A 17,555-nucleotide genomic window follows, 5' to 3' on the forward strand; every position below is an offset into this window, starting at 1 on the left:
GCCATTGCAGTTGACTAAGCTGACCCCTTGTGGCAGCGGAGACCTGAGTGACATGTGAGTGCAGTCAATCGCACTCTGCATCTGTGGGAAACCTGAGATTTGGGCAAATCCAATCGCTCTTGCATCCTGGCTCTCCTGGTCCCGGGTGGAATGCACAAAGTTGTGTGTCCTCATGAAGGTGGCATCCGTGACCTCATGGATCCACTTGTGGGTGGAGGCTTGTGATATCCCACAGAGTCACCTGTGGAGCCCTGAGAGGAGCCACTGGCGTAGAAATTGAGCGCCATGGTCACTTTCATGGCCGCTGGCAGTGGATGCCCTCCACGTTCCCGTGGCACCAAATCCTGCAGCAGCTGGCAGATGTGACTGACCAATTCTCTAGACATGCACAGTCTTTGGCGATACCAGTTGTCAGTCATCTGCAGGAATGAAAGGCGGTGTCTATAGGCTCTGGGTCTAGCTAGGTGCCGACCAGCAACGACTCACTGTGGCTCTTCAGCAGAGTATGCGGGAGCCCCCACTGTCCCTTCTTCCTGAGGATGCTGCTCCTCTCTCTGCACAGCCAGGAGTCTCAGTTGCTCACTTCTCCATCATCTTCGCTCTCTATACACCACAAGGCATACAGCTAGTTCACCAGGCTCCATGATCCTGATGTACTCCTCCTGCAGGATGAAAGAGAGATGTGTGGGTTAGCATGGGTGTACAAAGAACCTCTCTTGGTTAAAGCTGAATGCCCCTTAACCCATACCAGAGAGTGCAGGCCACCACTTGGATGACCAGAGATTGGTGCGCTTCATGGCCGCCCGAAACCCCACCCACCTCCGCCCCACTCCACCTGACTGATTGGCGGCAGCTTTGCCCATTGGTCTGTATGCTGTGCTCTGAGCTCAAGCGCAGGCATTCTCCTAACCCACATTGCAAGGCTGTGCTGTTAGGTTGAACCATGGGGGAAACTGGTCCAAACCACAATAATGAAAATTGCTGTGAGCGTCCCCACCAGTGACTGCTCCATGTCCAGCTTTAGCAAGGAGATTGTACAACATGCCCAGTTGTCCAATTGCTCTGCAGTCCACTAAACTGTTCATTAGTTTGCAGTCTGTGCCCTGGTGGTGAAAAGCTCTGGAGCACTTGGTGGCACTTTGATGCCTCTGTGTTGTTTGGGTGGGCAGAGAAGCTAGAGGCCCGACTCCAATCATATCAATGTGGCTGTGCCTGAACTGTCTCAGCTGCAGAGGAATGGTAATTTCGTACATGGTGTCCCTAATGCATGGCCGCTTCCCTCATCCATCCACACCCTCACCCAACACGGGCTTGTGCTTCACTACCTTCAACCATAGGGCAGCCTCTATCCCACTCCCAAATTCACCCCAACCACAGGACAGCCTTCCCCCTCCCCGAACACCAACAATGCGCCTTAACCTTGAAGTGCAACGGGTACAGACGATTCTGCCCAGGGAGTGTCAACAGACTTCTTGGTAATGGGTGGTGTCATGGCTCTTTTTGTGGCTCAGCGCATCTCCACCATCCGAGAGGCAAGATGCGGGTACATTTTTTACACGATGGCTTTGTTGTGATCTGGAACGTGCTGCCTGTAAGGGAGGTGGCAGCAGATTCAGTAATAACGTTCAAAAGGGAATTGGATATAAACTTGAAAAGGAAAAATCTGCAGGGTCAAGGGGAAAGGGCGGAGGAGTGGGATTGAATGATTAATTCTTGCAAAGAATCCCGATGGACTGAATGGTCTTCTGCTGCACTGTGTCATTCTCTCATTCTAGATTCATTCTGTTTCAGTTTGATCCTGATGTTCTTGAGTCAAACCGCATCATAAAGGTGTTCATAAAAAATAAACATCCAGTATTACTCAGGGTCATCTTGAATGCCAAAGTACTTTTAAACAAGCCTATAACAAAGATATAATTGTATTTTGAGGCTATTTCTTCCAGCATTTTAAGTTATTTGCCTTTTTCCCTGCCAGCACTTAGCTGCTCAAAATACTTTGGGCCAAGTGTTTTAGCACTCTGATTATCTTTCCTTGGAATCTTCACAGTGTGAGCTGCATTATGCTGTGCCGAGGGTACAACTCTTAATTGATGTTTTCTTGGGAAGCGAGATGAGGACATCAGCCAGGTCAGACTGTGTCACAAGCAGAACTGCGCTGATTCATAAGCATATCTCCCCTCAGCAAAGAATGCAAATCCATCTGAAACCTTAACCCTTCCTTTTCTCTCTACAGACACTGCCAGTCCTGCTGAGTATTTCTAGAATTTTCTATTTTTAGTCCTTTCAATGAGTTGTTTTGATATTAGTAAATAATTCGTTAACACGTTCATAAGAAAGGGAAGAAAGATTAGCATTTATATAGTGCTTTCACAGCCACCAGCTGTCTCAAAGTGCTTTATGGCTAATGAAGTTATTTTTGAATATAGTAATGTAGGAGGCACAACAGCCAACATGTGCACGGTAAACTCCCACAAACAGCAATGTGATAATACCAGGTAATCTGTTTTTTTGATGTTGGTTGGGGGATAACTCCCCTGCTCTTTGAAACAGTGCCAAGGGAACTTTAGCATCCACCAGAGCAGATGGGGCCTCAGTTCAATATCTCATCCAAAAGCACCTCCAACATCACAGGACTCCCTCAGTTGATCTTTGTGCTCAGGCCCTGGAGCGGAACTTAAACCTGGAATCAGAGGCAAGGCCGCGAGCAACTGAGTCAAGGCTGACACACATGTCAAATGCCTTTGCTATCTTCAGGTGCTATATGACTTCCATCCATCAAACTCGAAGAAATCGCTGTCCTGCATTAACCTGTTTATTTTTACCCTTCTTCTGCTCTCAGATCCTCGTACCCATCTCTCCTTGTCATTTGCTCCCCTTTTTTACTGACTCTTTCTCTACTTGCCCGCATTAGAAGCAGTTCAGAGAGGTTTACTAGACTAATACCAGGAATGAGCAAGTTGTTGTATGAAGAAAGGCTGGACAGGTTAGGCTTGTATCCACAGGAATTTAGAAGAGTAAGAGGCGACTTGATTGAATCCTTTAAGATCCTGAGGGGTCTTGACTGGGTGGATATGGAGAGGATGTTTCCTCTTGTGGGGAGAATCTAGAACTAGGGGGGTCACTGTTTAAAAATAAGGGGTTGCTTATTTAAGACAGATATGAGGGGAAATTTTTTCTCTCAGACCGCAGTGAGTCTTTGGAACTGTCTTCCTCAAAAGGCGGTGGAAGCAGAGTCTTTGAATATTTTTAAGACAGAGGTGGATAGTTCTTGATTAACAAGAGGGTGAAAGGTTATCGGGGGTAGGCAGGAATGTGGGGTTGAGGCTACAATCAGATCAGCCATGATCTTATTGAACGGGGGAGCAGGCTCGAGGGGCCGAGTGGCCTACTCCTGCTCCTAATTCGTATGTTCTTATGCAACCATTAACTCTTCATTTCTGGGCCTTCCTCTAACTCCTGCATCTTTATCAGGATGCTCACCAGTGTCAAACCGACAGCTGATTCCACATCGCCGTGATCAGAGAACTGCTTTAAAGCTTTGTTGCCAGGGTAATATTAGAAGACAGTGCCAACAGAGCACCTCCTGATTTCTTTTCCATCACACTTAAATCACTGCTTTGAGATTGCATAGAGAGGCCATTGGTCTCTGGTAGGGTTGTCAACCCTCCAGCATTGTCCTGGAGTCACCAAGAAATCAAGGGTCGGTATCCCGATCACTGCTGCAAGTATCCCGGGTGAAATCTCAGAGGGTTGCAAAGCTGGACGAGGTTACGCTGATTGGGAACAGTGGGACCATGGAGGGATTTGAAAACAAGGGTAAGAATTTTAAAACGGAGGCATCGCTGGAACAGGAGCCTATGTAGCTCAGCGAGCGCAGGGGATGATGTCCGAGTGGGATTTGGTGTGCGTTAGGGGACGGGCAGTAGAGTTTTATGTGGATGCAAGTTTATGTAGGCTTGGAAGATGGAAGATAGGTCAGGAGTGTATTGGGCTCATCAAGCCTGCCAATAACAAGGGATGAGAGTTTCAGCATCAGATGAGCTGAGTTAGGGGCAGAGTTGGGCAATGTTACAGAGGTGGAAGTAAGTGGTTCTTAGTGATGGAGCAAATATGGGGTTGGAAGCTCATCTTGGGATCAAATAGGATGCCATTGAGAGGAAAGCCCCATTGCAGGCGAGAGGAAGGAATTGGATTAGCAAATTATTGACACATACCATGGTGTTGTCAAGGTGGATGCCAGGACATGTCAGAAGCTGGTTATGTAGCTCATGAAGTGTCTGTTATAGAGTTGATTTTCCAGGCAACTTTTCCTAGTGAACACATTTAAGTTTATTTACAAGACCAGCAGCAACAAAGGCATGTGTGCATCAAACTCTAAAATTAAAGACCTCTCTCCTATAGGTTCCCCGCACTACTAACTCATTGGTTTGCACAGATCATGTGATCTTACAGCACAGGATTTTTCTTAAAGCTACAGTCCAACATTTCCCAAAACTATAATTACTAGAGTGACCTTTCCAGATCCTTGGATTCAAACTGCAGGATCTCCTGTGAATACAATCCAGTTTCGTTCAAACACTCAACAGAATGAACAACTTTTTAAAGTGCATTTCCCCTGTTTTTCGAAATAACCAGGGACACTCTAACAAAGATCTGATTGAGGTGTACAAGGTTACGACGAGTTGAGATACACTGGACTAAGACAAGTTGTTCCCATTAACTGATGGTACAAGCACTAGGGGGCACGGATTTTAGTGCTTTGGGCCAGAGGTACAGGGAGGAATGTGAGGAAGCACTTGCAGCAAGTGGTAATGGTCTGGAACTCACTGGCTACAAGGGTGGTGGAAATAGGTACATGACAGTAAATTGGTATCAATCACTCCAAATGGTACCAACGATGGTAAATTGGAAGATGGATGTGAACTTGAGGGAAATAAATTGGCAGAGCAATGGGGATTGAATGGGGGACAGAACTGACAGGATTGCAGTAGAGACAGTACCTTGACTCGATGAGCCAAATGGCCTCCTAATGTGCAATATTGGACTATATATGACACTGCACATGCATTGCCCACCATCATTTCTGCCAAGTTAAGTTTGATGAAGGTCAATGGGGCTCATTGAGAACAATGCTAAATTAAGACACTCTGTGAAAGTATCTCAATAAAGCCAATTACAGTTGTAAAAGCCAAATGTCTGTAACAACACCAACTTGTATATATCTGGCGCCTTTACCATAGCAAATTGTCCCGAGAAGTTTCACAGGGAAGTTAGAAAACAAAATTTGACATTGAGCCACATTAGGTGATATTAGGGCAGGTGATCAAATGTTTGGTCAAAGAGATAGGTTCTAAGGAGCATCCTAAAGGAAGGAAGAGAGGGGAGAGATTTAGGGAAGGAATTCCAGAGTTTAGGGCCCAGGCTGCTGATGGCACAGCTGCCAATGGTGGAGCGATGGAAATAAGGGATGCTCAAGATGCCAGAATTGGAGGAATTTAGAAACCCAGAGGGTTGTGAAACGAGCAGGTTATAATGATGGGGCCGTGTGGGGTGGGGTGGGGTGGTGGGGGGGGCGGGGGGCAAAGACATGGAAGGATTGGAAAACAAGGATGAGAATTTACTAATCGAATTGTTGCTTCACTGGGAGCCAGTCTATGTCAGTGAGCAAACGGGAGGCACTGGATGGAATTTTGTGTGGCTCAAATCACTGATTCCTGCTTTGAAGTTGTTGACGGACAAAATCAAATAATGAGTACACTTGGTGCTAATTCCATCCTGGTGATGGAACTCTCTTAGCTAGTGAGCAGCAACTGACTGAGAGCTCAAGCTAATTAGATTAGTCCATATGAGGATCTGGTTGGTATGTTTTGTTCAGTGAGGTCCCATTGGTTTCACTGCAGTAAAGTTCTTGGAGACCTGTATCTCATTGTTTTGTAATGTCTCAATTTTATGGCAAGTTTTATCTGACCATTTACAGTGTTGCTCATTGTGGGAGCTTGCTGTGCACTGCGTTCCTTACATTACAACAGTGACTACACTTCAAAAGGTACTTCATTGGCTGCCATGGGATGTCCTGAGGATATGAAAAGTGCTTTAGAAACTCTTTCTTTAGATCTTGAACTCCAGTCATTGTACTCAGTCTATGGCACAATTGTTGATTAATTTAACAAGGTATTGGCCATTCCAACAGTAGAAGCAATTTAATGGATGACTGGAATGTGGAAGGGTTACTTTGGGCATTAAATAACATGAGATCGTTACGAAGTCAATGAGACATATAGAGATGAGGGGTCCACTGAACATGTCCTGTATTCAGCCCATTACGTCCATTGAGTGAACACTGCCAATATTATTCTATATTCCTTTATTATTTCAGAAATAAAAGTAAGAAAGCATTGATTTAAAACTCAATGAGCATGTCAAAGGGGTAATCGCTCCAAAGAGAATCCGAAGTCATTAATGCGCTAATAAAACAGACAATAAACCAGTGAACGGTGGTCTTTCTTATCAAAGGTTTAGAGATGAAAGAATGAAAGGAATGGAATGGCACAATTCAAAATGACAATATGTGCCGTTATCTCTCATTTGCAGAATTAATTTTTCTCAATGCATTTCCGAAGGACATGTTTAACTCTTCTCATATCTCCTTTGGCCACTTGCCCATCTGAGGATAAGGGAGGGATGGAGAAGAGTATTATTATGGAGCATAATAACGTGTTTTACAGCCAATGAGTTACTTTTTGAAATGCAGTCGCAGATATTCTATAGGTGAATATGACAGTCAATTCAGACACAAACCAGATCGGAGGAAAAGAAAACGAGACGAATGACCAGACAACCTCTTTAAGTGGTGCTTTCATTGAATGTTGACCAGCACTTGGGAGAATTTGAAAAGTGTTGGATCTTTTATGTCCAATTGAAGAATGGGCAGTCCTGACCCCTTCCCACCTGGCTTTCTGTTTGCCATATCAACAGCCACTTGCATTTGTTTAGTACCTTTAATGTCCTAAGATACTTCACAAGGTCGTTAGCAGACAAAATTTGACATCGAGCCACAAAAGAAGATATTAGGACTGGTGTCCAAAGGTTTGGTCAAAGAGGTAGGCTAAAGAGGCATCATAAAGGAGGGGGAAGAGGTGAGGAGGTATATGGAAGGAATTCCAGAGCTGGAGACTTGGCAACTGAAGGCACGGCAGCTATTGGAGGGAATTTGGAAATTGGGCATATGCAAGAAACCGGAATTGGAGGAACAGAAATTATCTTGGAGGGCTGTGGGGCTGGAGGAGGTTACAGAGATTGGGGAGGGAGTGAGGACCTGGAGGGATTTGAAAACAAGGATGAGGATTTTAAAATTCAGACGTTGCCAGACTGAGAACCAATGTAGGTCGGCAAGCGCAGGGGTAAAACGGCACCTCCAATATTCCCTCAGGACATACTGAAGCATCAGCCTTAAACATGTGGTCAAATCCTGGAGTGCAATTGGATTGGGAGTGAGTGTGGAAGGACCGAGTATGGGCTGACAGCAGCCTGTAGCTGTAACATGGAGCCAGGGTAGCGCACACATTCTTCCTGGCACCAAATTCAGTTAAATAGAAGATGTTGTACTTGCCTTCCTTCTGGCAGCCACCAGCAGTCCCATAAGGCTGAGAAAATTAACTGCAGCCTGAGTGTTGCGTGCTATGCTTAGTGAACAGGACCAATTTAGTACAGAGTATGTTATGTATTCAGCAATTTTCTATATATCTTATATATTTGATTTATCTCAGAGCAATGCATACATGACACTAGTTCTACATCTACAACTGGTTTATTTATAGTACTTCAAAATATCTCAGTAATCTCATTTCTGCACACATGCCCTCAGCCCGGATCCCAGGTCAGTCTTCCGGAACCTTCTGTACGATGTCAGTTACTTAAGCTCTCTCGCACCACCCACAGGCTTAAGCAATCAAATACAGTGAGCCTAGGTCAGTGAACAGACTAACGTAATCAAATACAGATCAATTAAACTATTGAACATGACAGAGGAAGGAAACCAATTTTTCTGGGACTATCCCTGGATGAGATAGAGTGCCCCTGGAAGAGTCCGGTTCATGAAGCCTCTCCCCTAAATACACTAACTTTTAACATCTTTTTGTTGGAATATGTCTAATGCATAAGACAGAGCAATAGCAACAGCAACAACTTAGCAAGGTGGAGCAACTAAAATTGAGAATGCTGAAGGGACCAGAATTAGAGGAGCACAGATATCTTGGGCGATTGTGGGGCTAGAGGAGGTCACAGATAGGGAGAGGTGAGGCCATTAAAGGATTTGAAAATAAAGATGCTGGAGCATGGAGTATATTGTATAAGTTTCCTCGGACAAAGGTGCATGCTAAGTGTCTAAATAATAATAGAGGGAGAAATATTCAGACTGCACCCATAATTGTTATTATTACAATTAGCTAATTGTTGAGCAGTATTGCAGTTACCATAGCTACGACACTGACTGGGTGGCCTATGACATAGAATATACAGTAGATACAAGATTTGGGGGTTAAGTGAGCAGGTGTTGTCAAAAGAGTGTAACTGCTGTTTTAACAAGCAGCTTCAAAAAGATTTTCCACGCTTTATGACCAACTGGAAAAGAAATATCTATATCCTGTTCAGTTTGCCAGTCGGTATTCTCATTTCGAGTGGAGTCAGGACATCTGTAAGAGAACACAAAGCTACCACTAAACATAAAATAGTAACAGAAAATGCTAGAAACACTCAGCAGGTCTGGCAGCATCCATGGAGAGAGGAACAGAGTTAACGTTTCAGGCCATTGAACCGGAAAAAAATTAGAGATGTGATGGGGTTTTGAGGAGGTAGAAAGGCAGAGAAAATGGGGAGGGGAGGAAAGGAGAAAAGGAAAAGTCTCTGATTGGATGGAGGACAGCAAAGACTAGATGACAGAAGGGATGCTGGTGCAAGGCAAAAGGAGTTGGAAATAGAACAAGAGGCAAAAGATGGCTCTAGACGAGATAGTGTGTGAAAAGCAGAATCATTAAGTACAAAGCTGCTCTTACAGCATGTGCTCGTTCAAGTTCTCACCGATTTTTTTCACAAAGTTGAGGCGATACACATGAGGCCTGACAGTGGGTAACATAAATCCAAAGGTCCTGAACAGTGTTATTTGTTATTTGTATAATTTACAAACAGCATCTGGTGGGGGTTGGTTAGCTCAGTTGGCTAGATGGGGAGAGTGCAATGCAGAATGATGCCAGTTGTACTGGCTGTGGTAGCTGTTGAGGCCTGCCCCTTGCCTTGCCCCATGCTTGAATGTGCAGTGGTGCCCCTTAAGCCATTTAGCCACTTGTCTCTCACTAACAGAGGGCAATGTTTATGGTCCCTAGTGGACTATGGCTAATTATCATTCATATAAACTGTCATTAAATGCACTTCAATATTGTGGTTATCACCTCTGCAGTAATTCTAAGCACATTTTGTTTTGCATTTATTGTGTATCTTTTATTTTATTCATTCACGGGATGTGGACTTCACTGGCTAGGCCAGCATTTATTGCCCATCCCTAGCTGTCCTTGAGAAGGTGGTGATGAGCTGCCTTCTTGAACCGCTGCAGTCCATGTGGTGTAGGTACACCCACAGTTTTGTTAGGAAGGGACTTCCAGGATTTTGACCAAGCGACAGTGAATGAACGGTGATATATTTCCAAGTCAGGATGCTGAGTGACTTGGAGGGGAATTCCAGGTGGTGGTGTTCCCATCTATCAGCTGCCTTTGTCCTTCTAGATGGTGGTGGTCATGGGTTTGGAAGGCGTTGTCAAAGGAGCCTTGGTGAATTCCTGCTGTGCATCTTGTAGACGGTACACACTGCTGCAACTGTGCGTTGGTGATGGAGGGACTAAATCTTTGTGGATGTGGTGCCAATCAAGTGGGCTGCTTTGTCCTGGATGGTGTCAAGCTTCTTGAGTGTTGTGGGAGCTGCATTCATCCAGGCAAGTGAGGAGTATTCCATCACATTCCTGACTTGTGCCTTGTAGATGATGGACAGGCTTTGGGGAGTCAGGAGATGAGTTAAAACAGGCTGCTGAACAATTTTGTCTTGCTACGATCCACAGCCACCATCCCGGCTGATTTGCTGTGTGCCCCTGAATTCGGTTTAGAACATGTGGCCAAGCTGGTATAGCATGGGCTGATACAGATGCTGTGGGCACACTGGTATAGGGCGGGCTAATACAGATGCAGTGGTCACGCTGGTATAGGGTGGGCTAATACAGATACTCCGGTCACGCTGGTATAGGGCGGGCTGATACAGATGCAGTGGTCACAATGGTATAGGGCGGGCTGATACAGTTGCAGTGGTCACGCTAGTATAGGGTGGGCTGATACAGATGCTCCGGTCACGCTGGTATAGGGCGGGCTGATACAGATCCAGTGGTCACAATGGTATAGGGCGGGCTGATACAGATGCAGTGGTCACTCTGGTATAGGGTGGGCTGATACAGATGCTGCGTCACGCAGGTATAACATGGGCTGATACAGATGCTGCGGTCATGCTGGTATAGGGCGGGCTGATACAGATGCTGTGGTCACACTGGTATAGGGCAGGCTGATACAGATGCTGTGGTCACGCTGGTATAGGGCAGGCTGATACAGATGCTCCGGTCACACTGGTATAGGGTGGGCTGATACAGATGCTCCGGTCACACTGGTATAGGGTGGGCTAATACAGATGCTGCGGTCACGCTGGTATAGGGTGGGCTAATACAGATGCTGCGGTCACGCTGGTATAGGGTGGGCTAATACAGATGCTGCGGTCACGCTGGTATAGGGTGGTCTGATACAGATGCTGCGGTCATGCTGGTATAGGGTGGGCTAATACAGATGCTGCGGTCACGCTGGTATAGCGTGGTCTGATACAGATGCTGCGGTCACGTTGGGATAGGGTGGGCTGATACAGATGCTGCGGTCACATTGGTATAGCGTGGGCTGATACAGATGCTGCGGTCATGCTGGTATAGGGTGGGCTAATACAGATGCTGCGGTCACGCTGGTATAGCGTGGTCTGATACAGATGCTGCGGTCACGTTGGGATAGGGTGGGCTGATACAGATGCTGCGGTCACATTGGTATAGCGTGGGCTGATACAGATGCTGCGGTCACGCTGATATAGGGCGGGCTGATACAGATGCTGTGGTCACACTGGTATAGGGCGGGCTGATACAGCTGCTGTGGTCATTCTGGTATAGGGTGGGCTAATACAGATGCTGTGGTCTTTCTGGTATGGGGCGGGCTGATACAGATGCTGTGGTCACACTGGTATAGGGCGGGCTGATACAGATGCTGTGGTCACACTGGTATAGGGTGGTCTGATACAGATGCTGTGATCACACTGGTATAGGGTGGGCTGATACAGATGCTGCGATCACACTGGTATAGGGCAGGCTGATACAGATGCTGTGGTCACACTGGTATAGGGCGGGCTGATACAGATGCTGTGGTCACACTGGTAAAGGGCGGGCTGATACAGATGCTGTGATCACACTGGTATAGGGCGGGCTGATACAGACGCTGTGGTCACGCTGGTATAGGGTGGTCTGATACAGATGCTGTGGTCACACTGGTATAGGGTGGTCTGATACAGATGCTGCGGTCACGCTGGTATAGGGTGGTCTGATACAGATGCTGTGGTCACACTGGTATAGGGTGGTCTGATACAGATGCTGCGGTCACGCTGGTATAGGGTGGTCTGATACAGATGCTAGGTCCCCCGATTTACATAGACAATGGCCCCATCACATGCTTCAAATGGACACGCTAAACAGCTCCAGGGCCCCGAGAGGGTGGGAGGAGCAGAAAAGAAGATAGATCGAAGATAAGGGAGACTGAAAAAAAGACTGAAAGGAAGATGGCAAGAGAAAGACATAGGAAGAAATTAGTTAAGAATTAAGGAATAGTTAAAGATGGCATTAGGTTTGGTTGTGATGCCTTCCACAGTTAAATATCACTGTCTCACTTTGGCTACACACAAGCTTCTGGAGGACTGCAAGTGCCTAGAACTGTAGCCCAGGTAGAGTCACCAACCCAAGGAGCAGAGACAATGCACAGTGACAGAGGTTTGAAATGATATCAGTGTCCCGGACACTCACTGTCATTTCACAGGAGCCACTCATTAAACTGTTGCTGCCCAGTAATGGGTGGGTTTTAAGACAAAGCAGAGACGGATAGATTGAGTGAAGCTGCATCTTCTTTGAAACTTATTGCTTGCCGCCTGCAACGCAAAACCTAACTCAGAGCTCTGACATGTGGTGATTTTACAGACTTGTCAAACTGTACGTTATTACTGAGCCTGCCTGAAATACTCACATCATGCAGCAGTCGTACATTCATCTCTCCAGAACTGATTGTGCCATCTATAACACTCCAATCCATCAGCTCTCACTTCCCTACCTGCCAACTTTGTATTGGTCTCGACGTGTAATTTGGGAGAAGGACTTGTTTGATTTGCCTTTTTAACACTCAAGGAACAATGAGAGGCATGGCATGCTGTGTCTTGGATCAGCTTTATTGAAGGCTCCTGCACAAGGACCCACCACTGGCTCACCTAATCTGAGATTTGGCTGGTAAACAGATTGCTATTTGCACAAAATATAAACTGAAAATGCTGGAAACACTCAGCAGGTCAGGCAGCTTCTGTGGCTAACCTTTCAATTTAATGACATTTCATCAGAACTCTTGCTGATGTATGAGACGATGATACTGATGGCAGGAGTTGGGGTAACAACTGAAGGTTTTCAGTCTCCTTCTCAGGCTTTGAAATGACTCCTGCATGTAGATTGGTGTCTGAAATTTTAATATAACCATTTAAAACTTGCTTTGTCTCCTATTTGAACAAGACATACACACGTTCACAAATCTTTGAAGGTGGAAGGACAAGTTGAGAAAGCTGTTAAAAAAATGAACGGGATCCTTGATCCTTTATATATAGAGGCACAGAGTAGAAACACAAGGAAGTTATGCTAAACCTTTATAAATCACCAGTTAGGCTCCAGCTGGAGTACTGTGTTCAATTCTGAACACCACACTTTAGGAAGGAGGTCAAGGACTTGGAGAGGGGGCAGAAGAGATTTACCAGAATGGTACCAGCAATGAGGGACATAAGCTATGCAGGGAGACTGGGGGAGCTGGATTTGTTCTCCTTGGAGCAACACAAGTTGAGAGGAGATTGAAAGAGGTACTCAAGATCATGAATTGTTTCGATAGAGCATTCAAGGAGAAATTGTTTCCAGCCGATGAGGGCTTGGTAAGCAGATGGACACAGATTCAAGGTGATTGGCAAACCCAGCGAGTTATGATGATCTGGAATACGCTGCCTGATGGGGTGGTGGGAGCAGAGTCAAAGGTAACTTTTAAAAATGAATTGAATGTATACCTGAAGGGGGAAAAAATGGCAGGGCTATTGGGAAAGAACAGGGGAATAGGATTCATTGCAAACCTCCTTCAAAAGCGGCACAGCCACAATGGGCTAAATGGCCTCTATCACTGCACAATTCTATACCTCTTTTTTAAAAAGGCCCCATTTATTGCTGCTTGGGACCTATGCCACCTAGAATATGAATAACAGAAATGTTCACCCCAGTGTCCTGACCAATATTTATTCTTCAGCCAACACCCCTGAAAAACACTGATTTAATGTTTATCTTATTATGTTTATAGGTGCTTGCTGTGCACAAATTGGCTGCCACAATTCTGACATTACAACAGTGACAATGCTTCAAAAGTACTTCATTGGCTGTAAAGCACTTTGGGACATCTTGAGGTCATCAATGGAGCTATATAAATGCAAGTCTTAATAACCCTGCTCCCTCATAATTTGAATCATTCTAAATACATCACTTAGTTTAAGAACATAAGACATAGGAGCTGGAGCAGACCATAGAGCTACTCGAGCCTGCTCCACCATTCAATAATATCATGGCTGATCTTCAACTACAGCTCCACCTTCTTGCACTATCCCCATATCCCCAATTCCCTTCTCAACCTCTATCAACCTCTGTCTTACATATACTCAACGATGGAGAACCCACAGCTCTCTGAGCTCGAGGATTCCAAAGATTCACAACACTCCGAGTGAAGAAACTCCTCCTCATCTCAGTTTGAAATGGCCCTGTGTTCAGCCGGAAGGGAAGAGCCTCCCAGTGTCTACCCTGTCAAGCTCCTTAAGGATTTTATACACTTCAATGGGGCCACCTCTCATTCTTTTCGAAGTTTCGGAGAATATAGGCCTAGTCTACTGAATCTCTCCACTGAGAGTGACCAACTCATACCAGCCAGTTTCAGAATCCTGCAGCTGAAGGGGAATATGAAAAGAAGAAATCAGTGCTAAGCACCACACCATGAATCCCGGAGTTTGGGACGTAGGAAGCTAACATCTTCAGTATTTCTTGCTCAAGTTATGTTTTCTGTTCGCCCCGCTTAAAGCTGCTTAACCTAAAATGGATACCCAACATATGCTTTGATTACTGATGTATACAGTGAAGCACTTAGCATGCCAGAGTGGCTACAGATGGGTCAAGTATCAACTACCTTTAAGACCAGCTGTGTCTGAAGCCCGCTTCACCAGATTCATTGGACTAGAATTCCCATGGAGCGGCAATGCCAGTCGGATCACCACTCCGCTCCTGTTTACTTATGCTGAAGTGCAGCTGCACCTTTCTCGCCCGATGTTCCGACTCGGGCCGAGTGGAAAAGGTGCAGAGAAGCAGGATCCCGAGGTCTTCAGTTGAGTGCAGTAGAGTCAGGGGAAAGGAAGCCAGGCCCCCTTCTCTTACAACACTTGCTGTCGTAAGACAGGTAAATTTAAGGGTCCGGCCACTTTGAGAAGCCAGGGACGAGGTAAGTGTGTCAGGTAAGTGGGGGCATGGGAAGAGGCTGGGGGGGTTGGGCAATCAATGTGGGGAGGGGTCGGGTGATCATTCGGGTTGGGGGTCGGCTGGTCGGTGGAGAGGGAGGGGGCCGGGTGGTCAGTGGGGGTTTGGGTGGTCAGTCGGTGGGGGAACGGGTGGTTTCCAAGAGGCGTGGTCAGTGGGGAGTAATCGGAGGGTGGGGAGGTAGTCAGTGGGGTGGGGAGGGTATTTGGGGGATGGGGGGTAGTCAGGAGGGTGGTCAAGGGGTGGGGGGACCAGGAGGGTAGTTGAGGGATGGGTCATTGTTGGGGGGAGTGGGGGGTATTCGGGGGATCGGGAGGGTAGTTGAGGGGTAGGGGTCATCAGGGAGGTGCGGGGTATTCAGGGGGTTGGAAGGTAATCATTGGGGGTGGGGTGTATTTGGGTGATCTGGAGGGTAGTCAGTGGGGGTCGGAGGAAGCTGGATTATCATTGCCCGGGAGTTGAAGTGTTTTTAATTCTTCTAACTTTTCCAGGGTAACCATTCCTGTAAGTCAGTCCGAACCATCCAAAGACTAGGATTTAAATCGGAAACTCTTGGATGGCTCCTGGTGCAGGTTAATTGCCCAGTGGAAGTTGGAACTTTGCTGTGCAATCCTTACACAAGGACTTCCGGGGTGAGGGATGAGGTTCTCCAGTACATCTTTGGGGTAGCACTGCCTGCCCCCCTGCCCCACCCCGGGTACAACACCCCAGGGAGCGGAAGTTCTGGCCCATTATGTTCCCGTATCGCCTGAATGCTGTGTGCACGTTTAGTGGAGCATGTCGAACAGAAGTGTGTCAGTGCTGCCAACGCACAAAGACTTTGTGACAAAATGGATTTGGAAATTTTATGAAGGGTGTACTGTGAGAGGCCTAATTTATAAGGCATTGTAACAAATTGTGCTATCAACCAATTAGACCTTCACAATGAACGTTGTTTATTGCTGAAAAACGACTCTTTGTCAAAGCTTTTCATCTTACACTCATCAGGGCAATTGCAAGAATACCAATGTCAGAGGAAGTAACAACTTTATACCAAATGAGAAGAGAGTGCTGATTGGTTGGCAATTGGACTCTGATTGTTAGAGATGTTGCCATTGAGAATGCACCAGTTAATGGTGACTGACAGTTAACTGCCAAGAATTGTTTGAAATTTAAACCAGGCAGCTTGACTCTGATTGAGGAATGAACCAGCGAATGGCCTTCACTTATTTTGTTTAGCTGAAACAGATGCAATGTGTGTACATGTCCTTTCTGTCTACAAAGAACAGGGCCCTGTCTATTAATGTATGTAGTTTCCACGACATGCAAATGTGCCACACTCTGAGCCCAACTGACAATCTTAAATTGGTTGTCAGGGTAATTTTTAGCACTCTGAGGGTTACCTGGCAAATCTTGTCCATGGCAATGCCTCTATCAATCAGAGTCAATTTCCCAACAAATCAGCACTCTCTTCTCATAACAGTTTTAAACTGTTGTTTCCCCTACATTAGAATTCCTGATGAGTGCAAGATGAAAAGTTTTGACAAAATATCTTTATTCAGCAATACACAAGTTCTGTACCACCAAAACAAACATTGTTTATATAATGACAATATTTGAGGAAGAGCGAAAACTTGAGCCGATTTTTGCAATTTCTTCCCACTCCAAACCAAGGACTTAAGTACCTCTGCATTCGTCCAGACTAGATATGGCTCACTTTTGACTGAGATGTGGAGATGGTGGTGTTCCCATGCACCTGCCACCCTGTCTTTTTAGGCAGTTGAGGTTTAGTCCAAAAGACAGCCACTCCGGCAGGGCAGCACTCCCTCAGCACAAGCACTTGGAATTTCAGCCTGGAATGTGTGCTGACATCTCTGGTGTGGGGCCTGAACGCACAACCTTGTGAATCAGAGATGAGAGCGCTACCAACTGATTTAAGAGGATCGGAAGCCTGCTGTTTTAGAAATAGCAAGCTCAAGATGGGGGTCACAGAACTTTAGCAGTGCAATTAAACCAATTACATCTTGTCTTTTCCACATTCTGGTTGAGTTACCTTGACGGGTCTGCAGGGTATCGAAAATCTCTGTGGTCTCCTCTTGAAAGTCAAAGTTCCATTGAACTTGCACCTAATTAACAATGATGAACACAGTGAGCACGAGCTTCTCAACAAAGCCCTATTAAAACCCACCGTAACTTCTGTTCTTTCTTATTAAAGCCTTTAATATCAGTTGAAGGTTAAATAGGCTTCCTGGAATTGCCCTGCAGCCCTTTACCATAGGCTGCTGTCTAAATCTTGCTTATTATTGTGTACCACCTATTTTACCTGTGACCTTGCATTAATTAGCTTGTGCTTTAAATCGCACTTAGTATGTCCCCTCAAATCACCAACATAAGGATCGATCAGGCTTCTAAGTCAATTGCGACTAATTAATTGCTCCTCTTCCAAACTGTAGTTAGCAGATTGTTTGCTATTTTGATTTGCTATTCGGATCAGCATTGAAATCCTTGGAAAGGAGCCACCTAAGGTCCTTAATGAGAAATTTTAATTGAAAGTAGTTGGAATTGCTTATGTAATTACATTGAATATGCAGTGCACAAACAGGCCATTCAGCCCAACAGACTCATGCTGGTGTCTATACTCCACACAAGCCTCCAATTCCTT

This window comes from Carcharodon carcharias, chromosome 15 (assembly GCF_017639515.1).
Source record: "Carcharodon carcharias isolate sCarCar2 chromosome 15, sCarCar2.pri, whole genome shotgun sequence".
Taxonomy (NCBI): domain Eukaryota; kingdom Metazoa; phylum Chordata; class Chondrichthyes; order Lamniformes; family Lamnidae; genus Carcharodon; species Carcharodon carcharias.